Here is a 22,839-nt window from a genome sequence, read left to right as displayed (position 1 = left end):
CTGAGTTTTGGCATCTGCAAAGTTTTGATTTCATTTTTCACAGATGATATTTTGAAAGTAATAAAGAAATCATAACGTTTTGTAAAGCATTTGAGCACTTTTTGCTCCATATGTAACCCTTAACCATCAAAACAGATGTTCCTCCAACTATTTCCTTAATTGCTTTTGATTGAGTTTCACTATCCTACGTGGAGAAAGTTCACACCTATAAACTGACTTGAACTTTGTAAATTTATATGGGTGTTCTCCGGTTATGTATTGATTTTACTAATCAGATATCCTGGCTGCATTTGTATAATCTATTTGCAGCTTTTTCAAGAGTTTTGTTTTGTGCACTTTCCATCCTCCTCTCTTAGTCCTGTAAATTTTTGTTTAATAATTTGGTCATAAAGTCCTGGAAAAAATTGAGCCATTCTTTTCAGAGATGTTCTTTGAAGTTGTTTCCAGTATTCCAGATCTGCATAAAGTTAAAATAACTTGTTTTGACTTGTAATCAAATGCCCTTGAGATGCATCCCAATACTTGATTATCTTGTTGGTAACAGCTTTCCTCTGACTGGAAACATCCAGTGAATCATCAATAATCACACCCAAGTGCTTTTCTTTTCCACCTTTGTTAATGGACATCCTTTCATTTGGCATACTTGGCATATGTTTCCTGTTGCAGTATGCATTACCTTACATTTATACTGTATCTCTGCATTAAAATATATCCACCATTCCTTAGCCTATTTGTTTAATAGTTTAGATCTCTTTGAATGCATTTGAAATTGCTTATATTCATCATCTGTCCAAATTAGCAGCGTGTGCTGAGCCAATTTTATAATTTTATTAAAAGTGCCTTGCTTCACATTATTTATGAATATGGAGAACAGTGGAGCTTGCAAGCAAACTTCAATCATCAACAACCTCCACTTAGACCTTTTTCCCCATTTATCATCACATCCTGTTTTCTCTTGCCAAGCCAATTTTTAATCCGGCTAACTATTTCATCATTAATTCTGTGTCGTGAGTCCTGAAAAGTCTCACTACTGAAAGTCATCAGATCTTTCTTGTGTAAGAAAATGTGTGCGAGTTTAGTTGTTTCTCTAACAGTGGTCCACTGACTTGGGGAAAAAAAATGTACCAAAGAGAAACAAGATGCCTAATGCAGTTAGAAAGCTGGAGAAGAAGCTAATTAAGGAAATGGCCTAATGTCTCTAAGAGTACCAATTTTTACTTACAGAGTTAGTTTTCATGATAGCAGCTACTGAAATATTCTGGTAAATATTACTAATAAAATCTAAGCCTTTTGAATGCAGGGAAGGTTATATATGGAATATTTTTTTGGAGAACTGAGTTTTTGCCATGGCCAGATGCTTGAGAGAGTGGCTGATGTGAGGGAATGGCAGATGGCAGTATGTAACAGGAATTTAACAAATGGTGTAGGTTGGAAGAGTGCAGCCGCACATAGTGACATCAAACAGAAAGGTTATAAACACAGGTGGTAACCTGGAATTTTTCATTTAAACACAAATGAATAAAAAGAGCGGAGATCAAAGCTGTTTTTGTGGAACTGTGATATTGAAAACTCTAACTTTTTCCTCTAACTTCAAAACACACACATTATATTAATCTAATTTGTGAATATAGAGTTGCTAATATTTAATAAATTGCTGTACCTTTTTCCTGTGGAAGTTGGAGTGATTCCAGTTCCATGATTTGTAACCAGGCAGTTACATAGCTTTTCTTTTGAAACCCAATTACATCCAGATTAACAACATGAGTATTGCCGCTTCAAAGCACTACCCAGTCAGAAATTCTCGCCTGTGGAGACAGGGAGGATAGTGAGGTCTTCGCTGTCAAAGATGCTGCCAGTGACTGCTGTAGGAAATTGACTGGTAGGGTGAGTCTTTTGCACTGGTTGAAAAAGTGGAGTGACTGTGCATTTCATTCCAGAACAATTACCAGATTAGATATGGCATTACCTTGATGGAACTTTGAAACATTGTACAATACCATTAAATTAATTCCTTTTTGAAATAAATATTTTGGAGGAAATACTCTTTTTATTCTTTCACAGGACATGAACATTGTTGGCAAGGACGTAATCTTTTACCCATCAGTTATTGGCCTTGAGGAGGAAATATCAGCTCTTTTCAATGTATTTCATTTTATTTATTGAAGAAAAATGGTATTGATAATTACTTTAAGTATTATCAAGAGTTTGCCTGGCAATCATTATTTCAAAAGAGATAAAAACAAGTTGATTTTCAATTCCATTGCTTTGGCCAGAGCAATGTAATATTAGGGGATTTATTTTTTGGTTTTCCTTGTCTGATTCTCAACAATAATGCATCACTTCATTTCAAAATGTCAAAGCAATATCTTAACTTAAAATTATAATATTACTTCCTTCGAGTAATGTTGGTCAATACTTTAATGTTTCTTTAAGTTCTAGTTTTTAAAAAAATTTTTTGACTAGATTTCCCTTGATGTCTTCATGGTAGCGACAGACAGTGAATTGCTCACTAATGAATTAAGAGCATCTATTAAAACTAATTTTTTTCATAATTCATGTCTTTTGTCTTAACTTTCGGAAGATAACTGTTTAGAAATGGAGGTATATCCACAAAGATTTAGTATCCACGTGTAAAATATTTGCTTTCTTTTGTACAGGTTTACAAGTCAGTTCTTCCATAATATCATTACCTTAAAAAAATTATAAGGCAGAGGGTATTCACTTTTTGCATTTTTTTCAGCCAGCATAATGCTAATGCTACTTGTGGGTGTGATTCAATTTCCATAATCCATATCTGATTAGGCACTCAGCACAGGCACAGAAATATTGAGACGTATCCAAACTGTAAATCAGCTTGGTATAATTGAATGCCCCAAAACCTGACCCAGGATTTACCCCGTACTGCAGCTTTTAAAATGTGACCCCTTCAAGTTGTGAACTATTCTATTTGAGACTATTTCTTCTCTTGACATTTTTACTGCTTTTTGAACATTTTCCAGAGCCTACTCTATCATCACATCTTTAGAAGGGAAAGGGTGTGGAAGGCTTAGTGATTCTAGCAGAAGTTTTTTTTTTAAATGTCTCAAAGCTGAATTGCTTAAGTCTCTATAATATTACTGTTTTTGAGCCTGGAACCACATTTTCAGCTGAACATATCCAAAGTTGTGTTGTTCCATTGCAAGCGCAAAATGAGCAACAGAATTACATACCGTTGCTGATACGTAATCCCAAGTATTCAGTACCTAATGGTTGTGAGATAGGGGAAAAAGAGCATAATTACATGGTGCAACGCAGTGGGAACTATCTGGAATGCATTCAAAGACTTTAAAAAACATTGAAGGGTCTTTAATCGTTATCTTTTTTTTTGAAGTTATTGCTGATTCCCATTCTGCCTCATAATGCCTAACGCAATCGGGTTACATCTTAAAAGAAACTTTCCTACAGTTGAACCGTTATTGACTATTGGTATTTTTGTGAGGAAGCAGTCATTAATCACAATTATATGAAAATCTATCATTTTAAGTGATGTGGTCATCCTTTAAGCGAGTTGGCAGCATATTGGGAAAAAATGGTTGATAGCACATTATTAAACAGTCAAGCAGTACATCCTGTTGTCGGTACTTTTAGTACCTGACTACTGAAAGTGCCGATGCAAGGTATTAGTCTGAGAATTGAAAGCAGAACATGCTGAAAATATTCAGCAGATCAAGCAGGGTCTTCAGAGTGACAAGCAAAGTTAATACATCATGTCACTGCTTTCTCCAGCTCTAAGAAAATGTTTAGAGATTAAACTGGTTTCAGAGGCAAAAAGAATTGTTTACTGAGGTTGAGGAAAATCTGAGAAGGGATGCAAGTTTGGCTGGCATTCCACTGTGACAGAACTCCATTCTGATCCACTTTTTACTGATTGTACTCTATCAGTAGACTCACCCACCCCACCTTCATTTACCACCTTACCAGTCCACACATTCAGTAGATTGTCCTCTCCCATTTCTGATTCATTGAGCTACATCTTCCCCTTTTTTTAAATTCCAAAGGATCCACTGCTCCATAGCATCCTCCCCATTCATCTCTCACTTCCATTTCCATTTTCAAATACCTCTTCACGCAACAATTGCTTCTTTGTCTTTACCCTCTCAGCTGCCCAGTATATTCTTGTTGAAAACGTGTTTCATTTGTACTGCTTTCAATTTAATCTACGGTATTTGCTGTTCATGATGCACTCCTCTCTACACCAGGGAGATCAGATGTATCTTTGGTGACTACATGCACAATCTTTTTTTCCTGCTATCCACAAAGCTGACACTAAGTTTCTGGTCCCTGTAATTTTAATTCAATACAATAATCCTTTCATTGCTATCCTACTCTCTTCAGTTTCTTCCATTTTCCAACAAAGATCTTTAGATTCCATTGGAGACTCATTGAGTCATGCAGTATGGAAACAGGTGCTTTGGCCAAAATTGTCCATTTAATCATAATATCTATCTGAAATCATCACATTTGCCTGTATCTGTCTCATTTTCCAGTAAACCTTTTCTGTCCATGTATCCATCCGTCATCTGATTGGTCCAATCGTTCAAAATATTATCACACAGATTCTACTTCAAAGTCACCTGCATTCAACTGCATTAGATCCTGGTATCCTACCATCTCAGGTTTATAAGGTTTATCTTCTTCAAATCCTGTTTTGGCTTCATCCCATCCTGTCTATAAATTTGCTTCTAGGTTAGGGGCACACTGACAAAGTGTGGTAAACTGTGTGTATACCTGTCCGGACATGCCCCTCTGCTGACTGATCCTGTGGCTCCTCCCACAGACCCCTGTATCCCTCAGTCTCCAAGATGTTGTGGTCACGTTTACAGCTAATAAAAGCCTATCTTTTGCCTCCCGTCTCCGAGAGTTATTGATGGTGCATCACAAAGACAGCATAATAATATCTCGTGTCTCTGTAGCCTCCTACATTACAATCCCCACCCCAATCCATCAGCTCCCCCAACCTAAAGAAACCTCACACCTACTCCTCTAAGCTTCCTGTTCTGCTGACCACAGGGTCATCGACATCTCCCATCCTTTTGTTCTGTCATTAAAAGCTGCCTTCAGCTTTAAAAAATCTCTACACTGGACTATTCTTCATGTCTTTTGCATTGAAACCTTCCTTAAAACTGAATCACTTTGACCTTGCTTTGAGCCATACCTTTTTATGTATTCTGCTTGAATTATTGTCCATTTTATTTCCTTAGGCTTCTCTGAAACTCTGCAGAATTTCTTTTTGTATTTCTTATTGCAGTTCTTGGCCTAGTTTGCTTCAGGTTGATGCTGCAGTCAGGCCTCTTTGAATGCATTTCTACATCTAAAATTGTACACAAATATAAATATTTGTCTTTAAGCCAAGATTTTCTCCAATGCCACCGGTTGTCATTCAGTTATCTCCAGTATACCTTGATCCCTGAACTTCTGTACAGTCAGTTTCTGTCTTTAGGGATAAGCATTGTAGTCAATTTGGCAAATTAAATTCATAAATCAGTTTATTGTTGTCACATGTATCAAGGTATAGTGAAAAACTTGTTTTACATACCAGTTGTACAGACCAATTCTTTACAACAGTACATTGAGATAAAATAAAAATGGAGTGCAGAATAAAGTGTAACAGTTAGAGAGAGTGCACTGCAGGTACAAGGTCATAACAAGGTAGATTGTGAGGTCATGAGTATCTTACTGTGCTAGGGAACCGATCAATAGTCCTTGAGCTTGGTAGTATGTCTTTTTGGCTTGTGTATCTTCTGCCCAATCCAAGGAAGCTCAAAAGAGAATGTTGAGGATGGCTGGGGTCTTTGATTGTGTGAGCAGTTTTACTGAGGCATCGAGAGGTACAGACAGAATCTACTACGGAGGTATATTTGCAAACTTATCGATGGAGTTAAAGCAGAATATTGAGTATCTAAGGAGTGGAGTAAGTGGCTGAGGAAGCAGTCTTGTGGGGCACCTGTATCACAGCGAAGGTTTTGTCCCCTATTCTTACTGATTGTAGTCTGCTGAGTAGTCAGGGGTCCAGTTGCAGAAGAAGGTCCAGGGGCTTGGAGATGCTTGGAATTATGATGTTAAAGGTGGAGCTGTTGTCAGTAAATAATACGCAAATGTAGGTGGCTTCATTGAGTCAAGTAAGTTCAATTGGTTTTACAGATTGCAGAATGCCGTCAGCATTTTATTTTTTGTTGCAAATCATATTATGGTAATGTGCCAACCCCTCTCTGTTCATCTGTCCATGTTCTACTATAATTAGAGGTAGCAAAAGACAAGCAACATGAAGACCCCATATCAACTGCTGAATTAATTTGGTTTACCAGCTCTTGAATTACGAGCAAATGTTTCCTACAAAATAAGAATATGACCCTTTCCTTCTACTTGCACCTTTGATCATGCACCTGCTTCTTACCATCTGGTACCGAAGAAAAAGTGCACACTTAATAAGCTCCATTTTTTTCATCTCTGCTCTTCATTCACCATGCCACAGTTGTTTCCTACTTCCAGCACTACAGTGCCATCTTTTTACTGGCTCTCTTCAAGGCACACTGCAGGGTTATATGAATGCTGCCACCCCCAGCACAGCATAGCAGCATGAAATCTTTGAACACAGCCACTGATAGCAAGTGGGTAAATTCAAACTTGGCCTCCTTTCATTAGGAGACAGCGTTTTAAAAGCTGCATACTTTATCAGCAAAGCAGAAGTGCATCAATATCTGCTGGGTGACTTGTGAGACTTCCCTGTTCATCTCTGATTTCAAGATGGAGCAGTCTGACTGTGTCTAAATTTGGCTGGGAAATTCCCAGTTTGGAAGCCAGTTTTAGCCAGGTTTGACGTGCCTTCACTCAGGAATGGTGTGAACGACAGGGGGAAATGTGTCTGCATGTTCATTATGTACTTGGACAAGATGTTACCCAGTGTCAAATGCCTTGCCAGTAGTCAAGGAGCAGACGGAGCACTTGCTGCTGCCACTGTCAATTGAACACACAACTCAGTGGGAGCAAGTTAAATGGAGAAAGCTCCATTGAAAAAAAAACTCAAGCAAGCATCACAACGAAATAATCTGTTTCAGATAAGAAAGCATTTAATCTTATCAGAATATTGGATAATACCAATTCATATCTGGTAAGATTAACCCACCACCCAGGTCATCCTCTCTTTTGATTACGTACACGTCGCTGGAAGAACTCAGCAGGTCAGGCAGCATCCGTGAAAAAAGAGTAGCCAACGTTTCGGGCCGAGACCCTTCATCAGGAATGGTCGGGGGGGGGGGGGGGGGAAGAGAGGGCCGAAGCCAGTAATAGAGATAGGGGAGGGGGAAGGGCCTAGAGGCGCCAGGTGGAGAACCAATCAGAGGAAGGATAAAGGGGGGAGGGGATAAGCATGAAAGAACTGTAGTGGTAAAGCAGCAGAAAGTTGAAAGGGGAGAGAGGCAGAGAGGGACCTAGGATAGGGGACGGGGGAGGGGGAGGGAATTACCGGAAATTGGAGAATTCAATGTTCATACCACCAGGCTGGAGGCTACCCAGACAGTAGATGAGGTGTTGCTCCTCCAACCTGAGTTTGGCCTCATCATGGCAGTAGAGGAGGCCATGAATGGACAAACCTAGATGGGAATGAGAGGCAGAGTTGAAGTGGGTGGCAACCAGGAGGTCCTGTCTATTGTGACGGACGGAGTGGAGGTGCTCGACAAAGTGGTCCCCTAATCTGCATCGGGTCTCGCCGATGTAGAGAAGGCCGCACCGGGAGCACCGGATGCAATAGACAACTCCAGCAGACTCGCAGGTGAAGTGTTGCCTCACCTGGAAGGACTGTCTGGGGCCCGGACTGGTGGTAAGGGGGGAGGTGTGGGTACAGGTGTAGCATTTGCGCTTACAGGGATAAGTGCCGGGTGGGAGTTCTGTGGGGAGGGACGTGTGGACCAGGTAGTCATGGAGGGAATGATCCCTGTGAAAAGCTGAGAGGGAAAGATGTCCTTAGTGGTGGAGTCCTGTTGAAGGTGGCGGAAGTTGCAGAGGATAATGTGCTGGATCCGGAGGCTGGTGGCGTGGTAGGTGAGGACAAGGGGAACCCCGTCCCTGTTGTGGTGACGGGAGGATGGGTTAAGGGCTGAAGTGCGGGAAGCGGAGGAGATGCGGGTGAGGGCATCTTTGATGACGCCAAAAGGGAAGCCACGATCCTGAAAGAAAGAGGACATTTGAGAAGTCCTGGAATGGAAAGCCTCATCCTGGGAGCAGATACGGCGGAGACGGAGGAACTGGGAATAGGGAATGGCATTTTTGCATTGGGCAGGGTGGGAAGAGGTATAGTCAAGATAGTTATGGGAGTCAGTGGGTTTGTAGAAGATGTCAGTGGATAGACTGTCTCCGGAGATGGAGACTGAGAGATCAAGAAAGGGGAGAGAAGTGTCCGAGATTGACCAAGTGAATTTAAGGGCTGGGTGAAAGTTAGAAGCAAAGTTGATGAAATTGACGAGCTCAGCATGGGTGCAGGAAGCAGCACCAATGTAGTCGTTGATGTAGCGGAGGAAAAGTTGGAGAGTGGTGCCAGTATAGATTTGGAGCGTAGACTGTTCCACATAACCCACAAAGAGGCAGGCATAGCTGGGGCCCATGCGAGTGCCCATGGCTACACCCTTGATCTGGAGAAAGTGGGAAGAACCAAGGGAGAAGTTATTGAGAGTTAGAACAAGCTCTGCCAGCCGGAGGAGTGTGGTGGTGTTGGGGAACTGGTGGGGTCTGTTATCCAAAAAGTAGCGGAGGGCTTTGAGGCCTTCTTGATGTGGGATGGAGGTGTATAAGGATTGAATATCCACGGTAAAGATGAAGCGGTCGGGGCCGGAGAATTGGAAGTTATTGAAGAGGTGAAGGGCATGGGATGTATTTTGGATGTAGGTGGGGAGAGTCTGAACTATGGGGGATAAAATGGAGTCCAAGTAGGCAGACACAAGTTCGGTGGGGCAGGAACAGGCTGAAACTATGGGTCTTCCGGGACAGTCAGGCGTGGATCTTGGGGAGGAGGTAAAACCGAGCTGTGCAGGGTGTGGGAATTATGAGTTTTTTGGCTGAGGGAGGAAGGTGTCCGGAGTTGATGAGGGTGGAGATGGTGCGGGAGACGGTGGATTGATGTTTTTTGGTGAGGTCCAGTGGCAGGGGTAAGTACGAGGAGGTGTCGGAGAGCTGCCGTTTGGCCTCAGTGAGGTAGAGGTCCGTCCGCCAGACTAGTATGGCACTACCTTCATCTGCAGGTTTGATGGTGAGGTTGGGGTTAGTGCGGAGAGAGTGGAGGGCAGTGCGTGCATCCTCTCTTTTCACTGCTTACATCAGGAAGAAGGCACAGGAGCCTCAGGACTCACACCACCAGGTTCAGGAACAGTTAGTAACTCTCAACCTTCAGGCTCTTGAACCAAAAGGGATAGCTTCTCTCAGATTCTCTTGCTTCATGACTGATATGTTCCCACAACCTACAGACTCACTTTCATGGACTCTTCATCTCATGTTCTTGATAGTTAATGCTTGCTTGCTTGTTTGCCTATTTATCTATCTATCTATCTATTTATTATTTCTTTCTTTTTCTGTTGCACAGTTGTCTTTTGCACATTGGCTGAATGCTCATTTGGCATTCTATTATGGTTATTATTCAATTATGGATGTGTTGAGTATGCCTGCAAGAAAATGAATCTCAGGGTTGTATACGCTGACATATGTGTACTTTGATAATAAATTTACTTTGAACTTTGAACATTACATTGATGCTGCCTTTTGTACCAACACTCTGACTGTATCTCAGAATTCACAATGTTAAGGTAGTGATGTTACTGGGAAGTGTGAGCTTTCCTGTCATTGATTGGATTCTGGTAATTTCTCAGATTCCGACGAGTTTATTGTCATAGACGCCAGGCTGAAATTAAATTCCTTCTCATGTGAAGTTCACAGAATAAAAGCAGCAAAGTGGTATTTATAATGGGTTCAGGTCCACCTCCAGAACTTGAACATGTGACACCAGTTCAGAACGGGTCCTCATCAATCAACACCATATTCTAAACTAAAAATAATCCAGGATCAATTCTTTCTCTGTTCTCTGAATCTAAAGTTCAAAATTCAAAATTTACTATGAAAGAGCATGAGCTGGGTGGTGGGGGTCCCTGATGATGGATGCTGCTTTCCTGCGAAAACGCTCCATGTAGATATGCTCAGTGGTAGACTGGGCCACATCCCCTATTTTCTGCAGGATTTTCCATTCAAGGGCATTGGTGTTTCCATACCAGACTGTGATGCAACCAATCAATAAACTCTCCAGCGCACATCTACAGAAGTTTGTCAAAGATTTTGATGTCATACTGAATCTCTGCAAGCTCCTAAGGGGGTAGAGATGCCGCCATGCTTTATTTGCAGTTGCTGTCTTTGCAAATGCTGGGCCCAGGAGATGTCCTCTGAAATGATAAATGCTGATGACCCTCCGATGAGGAGTTTCCCCCTCCTCAGTTCAGTAATCAGCTCCTTGGTCTTGCTGACATTGAGAAAGTTGTTGTTGTGGTACCACTCAGTCAGTTTTTCAGTTTCCCTCATATGCTGATCTGTATCACCAGCTTTGATTCAGTCTACAGCAGTGGTGCCATAGGCAAACTTGAATATAGCATTGGAGATGCATTTAGCCATAAGTGTAAAGTGAGTAGAGCAGGGGCTAAGCACTCAGCTTTGTGGTGCACCTGTGTTGATGGACATTGTGGAGGAGATGCTGTTGCCAATCCAAACTGACTGGTGTCTGCAAGTGAGGAAACTAAGGATCCAAATGCACAGGGAGGTATTGACGCTAAGGTCTTGAAGCTTATTAATTAGTTTTGAGGGAATAATAGTATTGAATGCTGAGCTGTAGTCAATGGAGAGCATCCTGATGTATGCAACTTTGCTGTCCAGATGTTCCAGGGTTGAGTGAGGAGCCAATGAGATGGCATATTCTGTGACCAGGTTGCCAGTAGGCAAGTTGGAATGGATCTAAGTAGCTTCCCAGGCAGGAGTTGATGTCTTTCTTCCCCAAGCTCTCAAAACACTTCATCACTGTGGATGTAAGTGCTACTGGACAGTAGTCACTGAGACAGATTACCACATATTTCTTGGGCTTCTAGAGGGAATCTTCGAAAGAAACATGCTAACCTGCACTAGAAATTACTTGAAATTATCCAGGATTGAAGACTGCCGCAAAATCTAACGTCCAGGAATGAAAATATTACCTTGAAGAAGTATTCAGGCAGGCTACTTTCATATTTCTCTTGTCTGGGCAGAGCCAACAGCCACAGAGGTTTTAGTGAATTAAATTTCAGAAGTAGCTTTCTAGATGTGTGTATTTTAAAACAATCAACCAGAGATCGGCTTTGCTCAGTTGGAGAGCACAGGTCGGGCTACTCTGTAATGTTGTACGGCGAGGTGAATATAACCGGGGCATGAAATATGAGGAGCAAAAAGCCTTTTTTTTGTTGTGCGCTACAGCTTCAGCAGTGCTACGTGGAACCATATGTGTCATTAAACCGTGACCACCGGAGGCGCTGCATGAGGCTGGCAACAGATCAGTGCTTCCCCATTTTATTTCTGACTTTAAGAAGTCTGTAAAGATAAATCAGTTTAACTTTGCAGAGGGGAAAAAAAAACTCAGACCCTTAATGAAAACCTCATGTTGAAGTGGGCGGCCAGTAATGCTTCATTTTGTGCAGTCCATAAAAGTCCATCCGTGTTTTGGCTCAGCCGGTCGCATTGTTCTTCCACACCTGCAACCTTAGCAGATTTTCCGAAGCTCATGAAGAACAATGGGGGTGGGGTGGGGGGGGGGGGGTGTGGCTGTTGAAGTGTCCACCAGACTGGTGGATACTACATGCACAACCCCTGTCCTTGTGGAAATAAAACGGATTTCAGGCTGTGCTCCCACTGTGCATTGCTGAGTTGGGTGTGAGCTAAGGTGATGCATGGAATTTATCATTGGGTTTGGCTGCGAGAGAAAATCTGCTTCATTTTGAGGGAGGAAGCAGGCAAGAGAATTATCCTCACAGTTTGAAGCTCCTTGATCCGACCATGAAAGCTATTCCAGTAAAAATAATTATCACTCGGAAATGTCGAGGGATCTTTTTTCCATTGCTTTCTTATTAAAAATTCTGTTCCCCCCCCCCTCCTCAAGAGAATTAGTCATTGCAGTATCACTTGCATATTTTTCATCTAACAACAGGGCAGAGTTGCAGTATTGAGGAATGTTACACAGGCTAAATTCCCGTGTTCAGTAGCTTTCTAAGACTTGCTGAGGTTCTGAGGTCGTGGCTGGTTTACTGAGAAGATTTCCTGATGTTTCAACTTGGATTTTGCAGTGACGAGAATTGGTTTGATCACTGAAGCAATGACAGGAGATTTCCAGTCTCTTTATACTCCGTTTCACATATGATCAGCAGAAGTGTCTTGTGAAACGCCCCACTGCATGATCGTAGAACTTGGCCTGTAGTGGTTGCGGGCATCACAAATGCACATGATATGAGATAGGGTGTGTGCCCAGCTGCCTCCTCATCACTATCTCCAGAATACCAGCACCTTTCTCACATTCCCTCACTTTATTCAGTGCATCAGTTTAGCAAGGAAGCAGTAGTTCATATTTAATAATAGGGCAAGTTGAAAGAAATGTTCATACCAACAGCTATTAAAATAAAGAACGTGGTAGCAGAAATGGGCTGTTGAAGTTTACTCATTGCAGCGTTCTGGGTGAACAATTGAAGGAAATAATTAAAAGTTGCGGGGAGAAAAAACTGGGAAGTAAAATTAGATTTTAGGCTCTAAAATGGAGTAAATATCGACACAGTAGATTGAAAAGCATTGAATTAAATTTGTGACTTGCATGATTCATTGTGGTGGTTTAAGTTCACTAAAACAGTTGAGCAAGTATACAAATCCTGTTTTAAGCCACATACCTATTTTTTTTCTAAATCCAACACTGCCGATTTTAAGAAAGACTTGGAAAGTACACCTAAATGTCTGTTTATTCTAAAGATATTTCTTAGCTTTTGTCTTATTTTGCCACAACGCTTGGAGACAGTCATGGGGGAAAGATGAGGACATTGCTGTGTGAGCATGTAATTTGCATTCATGTTTACGTTTTTCCATTTCTGTGGGCAATTTCAAGTCACTTCTAGTGCAGGTTGAGTTGTTTCTTTGAAAGGTTCTCTGTAGAAGTCAGAGAAAAGTGAGAGAATTTACTGTGGATTAATTTTAGTTTACAATTGGAAGATATAGGGTTGATTGGTGAGCACTAGAATACGCCTTATATCCCAGCTCTGGGTAACCTCCAAGCTGATGGCAAGAACATTGATTTCTCAAACTTCAGGTAATGCCCGACTCCTCCCCTTCACCATTCCCCATCCTCTTTTCCTTCCCTCACCTTATCTCCTTGCCTGCCCATCACCTCCCACCCCCTTTTCTTTCTTCCACGGCATCTTATCCTCTCCTATTAGATTCCCCCTTCTCTAGCCCTGTTCCCTTTCACCAATCAACTTCCCAGCTCTTTTTACTTCACCCCTTCCCGTCCCGGTTTCACCTATCACCTTATGCTTCTCTCTCCCCTCCCCCCATCTTTTAAATCTACTCCTCATCTTTTTTTTCTCCAGTCCTGCCAAAGGGTCTCAGCTCTAAACGTCAAAAACGCTCTTTTCGATAGATGCTGCCCGGCCTGCTGAGTTCCTCCCACATTTTGTGTGTTGCTTGGATTTCCAGCATCTGCAGATTCTCTTGTTTGTGACTAGAATACCAACCTGTATTACATGCTCAAGTTCTGGAGTTGGACCTGAACCTATTATATTCTGTCTACGGAAGGAAGTGAGGGACACATAGAAGAAAGTAATGATAGAGAAAAAATAAATTTTGAGAAAAGTCCCTTTGTTGTTTAGCAAAAGGGAAAAGCTGGAACTTTTCCATTATTGTATCGGCTTTTTATATCTGGGTAAAGGGGGTTAAATTTTAAAATGGGCATCACTCAGGTCATGCGCTCTCCTCATTGTTACCATCCGGAAGTGGCCTGAAGGCACTCACTCAACGATTCAGGAAAATCTTCTTCCTCTCTGCCATCTGATTTCTGAATGAACATTGAACCCATAAACACTACCTCACTACATTTTTATTTTGATTTTTGCACTACCTATTTAATTTAACTGTTCAACATACATACTTAAATTCACAGTTTTTTTTAACTATGCATTTGCATTGTACTGCTGCCACAAAGTCAGCGTATTTCCCGACATATGCCAGTGATGTTAAACCGGATTCTGATTCTGCCTTGGTTGCATTGTTAATTAAAAGAAATATACTGTCCCTATTACTGCATTCCTATACATGTTGTATGACAAAACTTTTGAAAATGCAAACCTATTGTAAAAGATGCCAGGATGAGATACCATTGTAATTAGTAAAGATAAACTTTTGTGAAAAAGAGTACTTTAATGAACTTTAATGAAAGTAATGGACTTTCAAAATAAATTATTGCAAACAGTTAACAGATTCACTGCAGTTTTAACTAAATATCTGCAAAAGAAGATTTGTCATTCTAAATGATAGTAAAGGAAACTTACTTTCTTAACTTATGTTGGTCATCTAGCTGAGGAAAGTAAATTGACACTGAATCATCCTTGGAAGGATTTTAGGAAGCTGTGTACTGTTTCTTCAGCAGGTAGTTAGTGGTGTTGATCTACCTGCAATTTTGAGGTTCATGATAAACCAGCTGATTGTGTTTTACTATTTTTGGTGGGAATATAGCTTCCGTTTTGTGGCAACCATCTTGCAGCAAGCCATTTCCAAAGGAACAAGTGTGGTCAGATCATTGAGTCAGTGCTGACTATGTTCTCAGGTTCGATACCACAATCTATCATCGTAAGAAGACCATTGACAACATTTTGCCCTAGAGAAAGCAGCAGTGCTTTATGTTACATTTTCTCAAAGACTAGCACGTGATTCAGTGGTACCCATTGACACCGTTCAAGCTCCAGTTTGTGCATGATTCTGACAATACAATGGGGAATAAAATATTAGATCTGTCAGATACCGTGCACGACAGCACTCTGTGGTTTACAATACATCCACTTGACCTATACACAGAAGTTTTAATGGTTCATTTCTAATGGATTAGTCTTTTTAGCATTTGGCTCTGTTTCAAAAGTCAGATGATCAGTCTAAATATCTCGCCAGCATAAGCGGTTGATTGAACATCTACAGTTGGGGACAGGCGGAGGTGAGAGAGGAACACTTCTTTATGTTCCACTCACGGGGTATGATATTGCAGGTTGCAGGTTCTCTTTGGAACTAAGCAAAATAATTTTGTAATAAAATCGAGAGCAGTGGCAACAGAGGGGTTTTACGACCATCCTTGACTACATGAGAGAGGGCTTCAAACCTGCACTCGGTATTGTAATGAAACCAACAGCGCATACATACTCCCTTGAGGGTTAATACAAGAGAGATTCTTCATTTTATGAATTTAAATACGCCATTATTTTGCATTCCCTGGACAAATAACAAAATAAAACTGGAAATGTATGAAAGATTCAAAAACAAATTACTCATATTTAAATTGATTTTGATTACACCCCCCCCCCCATGTTGCTAGCTTTTATGCTTCCTTCCACCCACCCACCCACCAAACATTGTCTCCCATCATCCCACAGAAACAAGCCATTATCCCACATAAATGATAGATTCAAATGAGCTATCTGATCAGGGTACCATTTGAAAGAAATATCGATGAAAAGTATTTATAACTTCGACCATTCTGAATATTAAGCTGGAGCATGTAAAGCAAACATCTCGTGACGTTCATTTGCTTGTAGCCATACTGAAATGATTGTTTCGTAGATCTTGCTGAGATAATGTTGCTTCATCTGAAATTTAAATAAGAGCATTACTACATTAATAGATGCTCAATATCTTTAACAAATATTTAACACTTATTTGTCAGAAGTAGATTGATAATCTCAGTTTTAAATTAAGTGAATGTTAATGTGAATGGAAACACCTGCTTAGTATCTTTTGTCTTCAATTGCTGTGTCTTTGTTATTGGTCATATTTGCCATTTTAACAAAATTAGCTTTTACTTCAAATAAGCTAATGATGCCATTAAGTCATTAAGATCGTATCTAAATAACGTAATACATTTGTATTTGGGGTTAATGTAGTAATATTTGTGCAGCATGTTTTCAGATCTAGTTTCCAAGTATGTCAAATGTACCACAGCCCCATTTACCAACAGTCCGTGTTATGCAGGGCAATCAGACGTCACTGCCTTGTAATATAGAAAGGATTTTATGTTTGAAAATTGAGCAATAAGAAAGTTGGGCTTTTCCGTCCCTTACAAGCAAACGGTGAAATTTGGCAGAATCGCTTTAGTGAAAACTAATGTTCATTGCATCCACGTACATTTGTAACACAAATCAGTACAGCTGCCATGTTGGAAGGCAGACAGTGACATTCTCACAAAGCATGAGTACATAGAGTACAGAACCGAAGGCATCAGTTTCTGGGCAGTGCTGACCATTTATTAGATCTGTTGAATGAGACCTCAAGGATGCAGTTAATATCGTGTGTTCAACTCACAGGTTTAGCAGGAAGGATTCCCAACACTCACCCCGTGTTACTTAAAACAAAAATCAGCAATTATTTGTGGGTTTTCCTGCTGATTGATTTTGTTTTGGATTGGTGATTGGAACTAACTATTGTTTGGTGTACCCAGACCTCATTACAAACTGTGAAGCATGCAGGTTATGGTGTAGCAGACACGAAGGCCTAGAAATAGTTTCTGTAGCACGGTGTTTTTGTCTGAGTTTCATCTAAAGCCTTATCATTGCCAGTCTTGGGCTTGCAGTCACATGCTGAAACTTCAGAGACCAGCTAAATGTGACATGCAAACGTTCAGTCAATGGTTGCCTAGCACAGTGATCACTTCAGTAAGTCCATTGTGCGTATGAGAATTGTGAACAAGTTTTGACCATATTATCAGATCTGTTGAACAGGACCTCGACAATGCAGTTAATATCTTGTGTTTGACTCACAAGTATTCATTAGAAGAGCAGTCAGGGGATCCTCCATGAAAAAGCAACGTACCAAACAATCTGCAGTCCAGGCAGTCACTGAGAAATGAACATGTGGCACATGGACAACACCTAAGCTCAGGACTGAACACTAGTCTCCAGAGCTGGCTTTACCAGCTGTGCGCTATGCCACCTCTGTGTTCTTGGGTCGCAACGCCCTGTCCTATAGAGTCTCTGTAGAGCCAGTTCCTGGATTAATCTGATGCCTACCTAGGCAACAGGTAACTAACCAGTGGTAAATCCCATCTCGAAGCAATGTGTCACTATCAGGGTTGGTGGGGACAGGTGTCGAGCTGAGTGACAGCATGCCTTCCAGTGACTTGTTCTTTGATCACTGTCAGGTCACATTGTAATTCTCAGCCGCTTGAAAGTGGAAAAGCGGAAACATTGTGCTGCTGTAACAGCATACGTGCTTGCCCTATTTGTAGCTCAAAATGATTGTAGGTTAAGGGGTATGAAAAAGGATTAATTATCAGTGCATTCTTATTTATGATCATCTTGGTCCTGGTGAGGTTCCGTCTCATATCCTACAGGACATGAGATGCAACTTTTTAGAGCAGGAATTCCCAACGTTTTTATGCCATGGACTCCTACCATTAACCAAGGGGTCCATGGACCCCAGGTTGGGAACCCTGATTTTAGAGATTGTGTTCCCAAATTGGTGATAATCATCTTTTTAAAAAAAGTTTCTCTTGCATGACATGGCAATTTTGAGTCGAGATTGCCATTGATTTATGAATTAGTAATAATAACTGTGGACATTTTTAAGGAATTAGGATGAGTCCTGTTGTTTATTTAAGCGTATGCATTGTTTTTCTATTAATAAATATATAACAGAGGAATTGAAGTAAATGAAGCAGTTTAGAAAACCTGTTCAAAAATTCAACAATGTTTACCTTTTGAAAAGACAATCGAAAAATAAGTATTCATGGAGGTGCTAAACTACATTCTGTAGTTACTGTTATTCTCACTGAATATTCATAGTTCACTCACAAACGGCAAAAGAAGTATAAACAGAGTGAAGCCAATGCTCAGTCGTTTTCTATCCAAATACCGATGTCCAGGTCTGCGAGGATTTCAAAACATATCATCCAATGTCACGTGTTCTCGAAACCACCAAGCTGGCGCCAAACCGGCATGAAATGTTTACTGTATAAACATTTCATTGCACTTGGGTTGTAGGAAATCATTCACTGCTTCATTTAGCGGTGATGATAATCCTCTTGTACATTTTCATTGAGGGTGGAACTACATGCCACATGCTGACAAATTTTTTTCATATGCCACCTTGGGCATTTGTGCCATAGGTTTGCAGTCCTTGCTCTAGGATAATGTGACGCAGCCTCACTAGCTGTCACTGCTGATATGTGGTTGTGCACTGTCATGTTCAGTAGTTTAGGTACATTGATGAGAGTTGTGCCAAATGTAACTTTGATACAGTTTTTTGTAACTAATAACTGATGGTGTGTGGAAGAAGTAGTTGTAAGATTTTGAAGATCTGGTGTAGTGTAAGAGAGTGGGTACTAGTCCTACTTGGTAGAGCTTGTTGATTGGTGGCTACTATGGGTATGATGCTTTGGGCAGAATCTGAAGCTGGTTGTGCACTTGATGGAATGCAGTAATTCATGATGTAATTCATGCTCGAAGGGCCGAATGGCCTACTCCTGCACCTATTTTCTATGATACACGCTCTGGCTTTGCAACCTTAAGGGGCATTGAACTTGTTGCGCTACTGTGTCCAGGATCAAGGGGCTGGCAACTGCCAGTCACCCATGGCTGTCTCTCCCCCAATGCACTTTCAATCGCTTGGGGCATGCTGGCTTTTTATGGATACAAGAAACCTTTCCACATTTTGTCCTAACAGAGCCTCTTCCCTCCCATCTTGTGCCTACCATTTCTTTTATGGTTTTTCTCTCAGACTTCCCTGAGCTATTGAAGTCAACTGAATCCCCCTTTAAGAATTATAGACCAGTTTTCATAAGGAGACACTGACTTAAACATGCTCTCCACTACAAAATTAGACTTTCTGGCAATGTACAGAGGTGATCAATCAAGTGGGCAGTACATTGTGATCCCATTTTCCAATTCTGTCCAATTTAGTTCCCAAAGTTTCACAAATTACATATAGTACTGTTAGCACCACAGTAGTGCTATACTAAAAATTCATGAATGTTGAAATTTACCTGAGTTTTCCCATTGAAAAGTGCATAATGTGCCATCACAGCATGCCTGAGATTGGAAAAATTAGTAAAATCCCCAATTGTATAAAGAATCTGCAAAAGTTCCACCTGTAAATAATACCGTCTGCTTTACGTGTATTAATTTTGCCAGCTTCCTTTCATCATTTATTTTCTTGTGACTTGCCAAAGCATAATAGCAGAAAGAGTCGAAAATGTGTGGAATTACATTACTAATGTCCAATTTTCACTCGCCCAATAATACTTTGCATTCAAAACAAGATGATAAAATTACATTAATAGAATTTTTCAACATCTTTTGTGACAAAATAATCATGGAATTGACTGGATATTTCATGTTGCATCAATACTTGACAGAAACATATAATTTAGTTAAATATATAAATTTACCAAAAAAATTGACTTTTTTATGTGTGATTTGTGCTAAATGTGTATTTTGGCTTTCTGGGAAAATAATTGGCTAACTCTGAACCTGCTGCTGTCTGTCACTCGGAAGACATTGCACAGCAGAAGGCATTTGCAATCTGTAATGTTTTCCAGAGTGTGGTGCCTTAGTAGTTCATAAATTAGCACAGACGCACAGACTCATCTAAACTAACTAGACTGTAACTGTAAGTCCATACAAAACAAATGCGTGCGCGCGCGCGCACACACACACACACACACACACACACACACACACACACACACTGGTTAGCACAATACTTTGCAGGGCAGGCAACCTGGGCCTCTGACTGTAAGGAGTTTGTTTGTAGGTTACCCTGTGACCACATAGATTTCCTTCAGGTGCTCAGGTTCCTTCCCACAGTCCAAAGACGTGCACAAACTCAGACACTCATGTGTACAGGCAACAGCAGGAATTGAACCCGGGGTCGTCTGTATTGTGAAGTGTTGTGCTAACCACCACACTACCATGCCGTACCAGTTGGTAGGTTAACTCGTCATGGTAAATTGTCCCAAGATTAGGTTAGGATTAAATCGGGGGATTGCTTGGCGGCATGGTACAAGGGGCCGCAAGGGCCTATTCTCATCTTAATAAAAATAAAACATAAATGCGCACACATGCACGCACACGCAGCAGCAGCAGCAGCAGCTAATCCTGCAGTTAAAGTGGGCCTGTTTAATAGTGTAGCTGTCACAAGAGTTGGAATGTATGCTTGATGATGGGTACTGGCTCTCTTTAGGAAGGTGAATAAAGAATGATGCAGCTCCAGATAACAGCTTAATTATTGTCATGACAGTTCAAGTCTACGATTTAAAAAAAAGTTACAGTTTTAGATTCTGAGTGAATAGTTGCTTCACTTACTGTGTAAGTTTCCTGTTTTCACTGTAATTTGAATATTAAACAGTAATAATCTGTCAACAAAGGTGATGTGTTAATAGCCGCGTTCCAAACTTGCATACAACAGATAGATTTCAAGAAAGAGAGCAGATTTTTAGATTTTTTTCACATCCTCAAGCATTTTCTCAATGCTTTGTAACTGATGGGAGAGGAAAGGTTTATGAGCATTTGGAAAACTTCCTAACTCACTTTGAGTTTTTGTGATGATGATAGATGAAGGTAAAGCTGTGGATATGATCTACGTGGGTTTTAGTAAAGCACTTGACAAAATCCTTAATGAGCGGCTTATCCAGAAGGCTAAGATGCACTGGATTCGGAATTTGCTTGCCCATAGAAGACAGGGTAGAGAGCCGTGGGACTAAATCTGCCTGGAGCTCTGTGACTAGTAGTATTCCTCTGGGATCTGTTCTAGCATCACTGCTGTTTGTGATAAATTATATATATATATAACCTGGCTGAGATTGCAGTTGGGTAGGTTAAGTAAGTTTGAAGATGATACAAAGATTGAAGGTGTTGTGAAGACTGGCAAATTATATAGATCATATATAGATATGGGCAGAGAAATGGCAAATGCAGTTTAACTTGGCCAAATGTGAAGTGTTGTACTTTGGGAGATCAAATGCAAAGGGATGGCACACTGTTAATGGTAAACCCTTAACAGTGTTGATGTGTAGAGGGATCTTGGGGTCCAAGTCTAAAAGTGGCTACACAGGTTGATATGGTGATTTAAAAAAGACATCTGCATGCTTGTTTCTAATAGTCAAGGAATTAAGTTCAAGAGTCAGGAACTTATGTTGCATCTTTATAAAACTTCAGTTAGATTGCACCTGGAATAGTATGTTCAATTCTGGTTGTTTCATTGGCATTTGTAGTTGAGGCTTTGGTGAGGGTGCGGAAGAGTGTAGCAGAACACTGCCAGGATTAGAGGGTGTGTGCTATAATGAAAGGCTGGATAAATATGGTTTCCTTTTGAGTGGTGGAAGCTAAGGGGAGATTTGATAGAGGTTTATAAGATTATGAGAGGCATAGATAGAATAGACAGCCGGTGTCTTTTTCCTAGTGTTGAAAGTTAAGTGAGATGGGGTAGGTTCATGGGGGATATGCTGGGCAAATTTTTTTACAGTGTGGTGGGTGCATGGAATGTACTACCTGGGGTGCTGCTGGACAGAAATACAACGGAGGCTTTCAGGAAGTTTTTAAGTAGGCTCATGAATTTACAGGAAATGGAAGGATGTGGACATTGGGTAGGCAGAAAGGATGAGTTTATTTGGGCTTTTGAGTATTAATTTTCTAAGTTCAGCATATCATTGTTGGCTAAAGGACCGTTCCTTGTTCTGTTCTGAGTTTTAACTAATGAATAACTACAGAATTTAAAAAAGACTGTACATGTGGAGATCTGAAACAAAATCAGAGTACTGGGGATGCTCAACAGATCCGGCAGCATGTATGGAAATTAAATCAGGACGAGATCTGCTTTTCTTTTGGTTGCAGAGCTGATCATGGGAACCCTCCCGGCCTTGAGCTGAAGAATTTTTTGCTGTACCTAAAAATTTGTGATTGGTATTATGCGAGGAGGAGCACTGAGGGCCTTTTATGGAAAAACTGTTGCACTACAGCCAATGCGAATACAAGACTTTACCAGGATTTGAGGGTTACTCACAAAGCAGAGTAACATTGTTTGCACAAATCACTTGCAAATATTGCATGTCAAATCTGGGCCTTGCTAGAAATGAATGAGATTTCACCCACCCCCCACCCAAACAGATTTTAAATACTGAAGGTCTATATTTGAAATTAGTTAATAATAATTTAGTCGGACTGCTGCTCTAAAGCAGAAGGGAAACATGAGGGGAAGGTAGCACAATTGGTGTGTTTTGTCTGATTCAACAAACTTTCTGTTTCAAAGATTTCAATGCCACCATGGTCAGCAAGATCACTGCACTGTGAGTTTTGCTGGCTGTACTTTGGACAATACCTGTTTTCTTTGCAGAGGGCAAATCTAATCTTCTGCATTCTCACAGCAGGTTTGTTTAAAAAGAAAAGTATAGGGAGCAATTGTAATTAAAAATAAGCCGGCCACACAGCCACATCTCCAATTTCCAGCTATAATCATACATTTTGTGTTGACTTATCAAAGCCATACAGATACCTTCTTTTACAGCAGGGTTACTGCTAGTAC

The 22,839-nt window shown here is 40.7% G+C and overlaps 1 protein-coding gene across 2 annotated transcripts in view; it reads left to right on the top strand.

Moving 5' to 3' along the window:
* zfhx3b (zinc finger homeobox 3b) overlaps positions 1–22,839 on the top strand; it is a 446,200-nt gene that overhangs the window by 224,378 nt on the left and 198,983 nt on the right. The window lies entirely within an intron of this gene.

The sequence above is a fragment of the Hypanus sabinus genome, chromosome 17 (genome assembly GCF_030144855.1).
Source record: "Hypanus sabinus isolate sHypSab1 chromosome 17, sHypSab1.hap1, whole genome shotgun sequence".
Classification (NCBI taxonomy): Eukaryota; Metazoa; Chordata; class Chondrichthyes; order Myliobatiformes; family Dasyatidae; genus Hypanus; species Hypanus sabinus.
The sequence above is the reverse complement of the archived record's forward strand: the minus strand, read 5'-3'. Positions and strand labels throughout refer to the sequence as shown.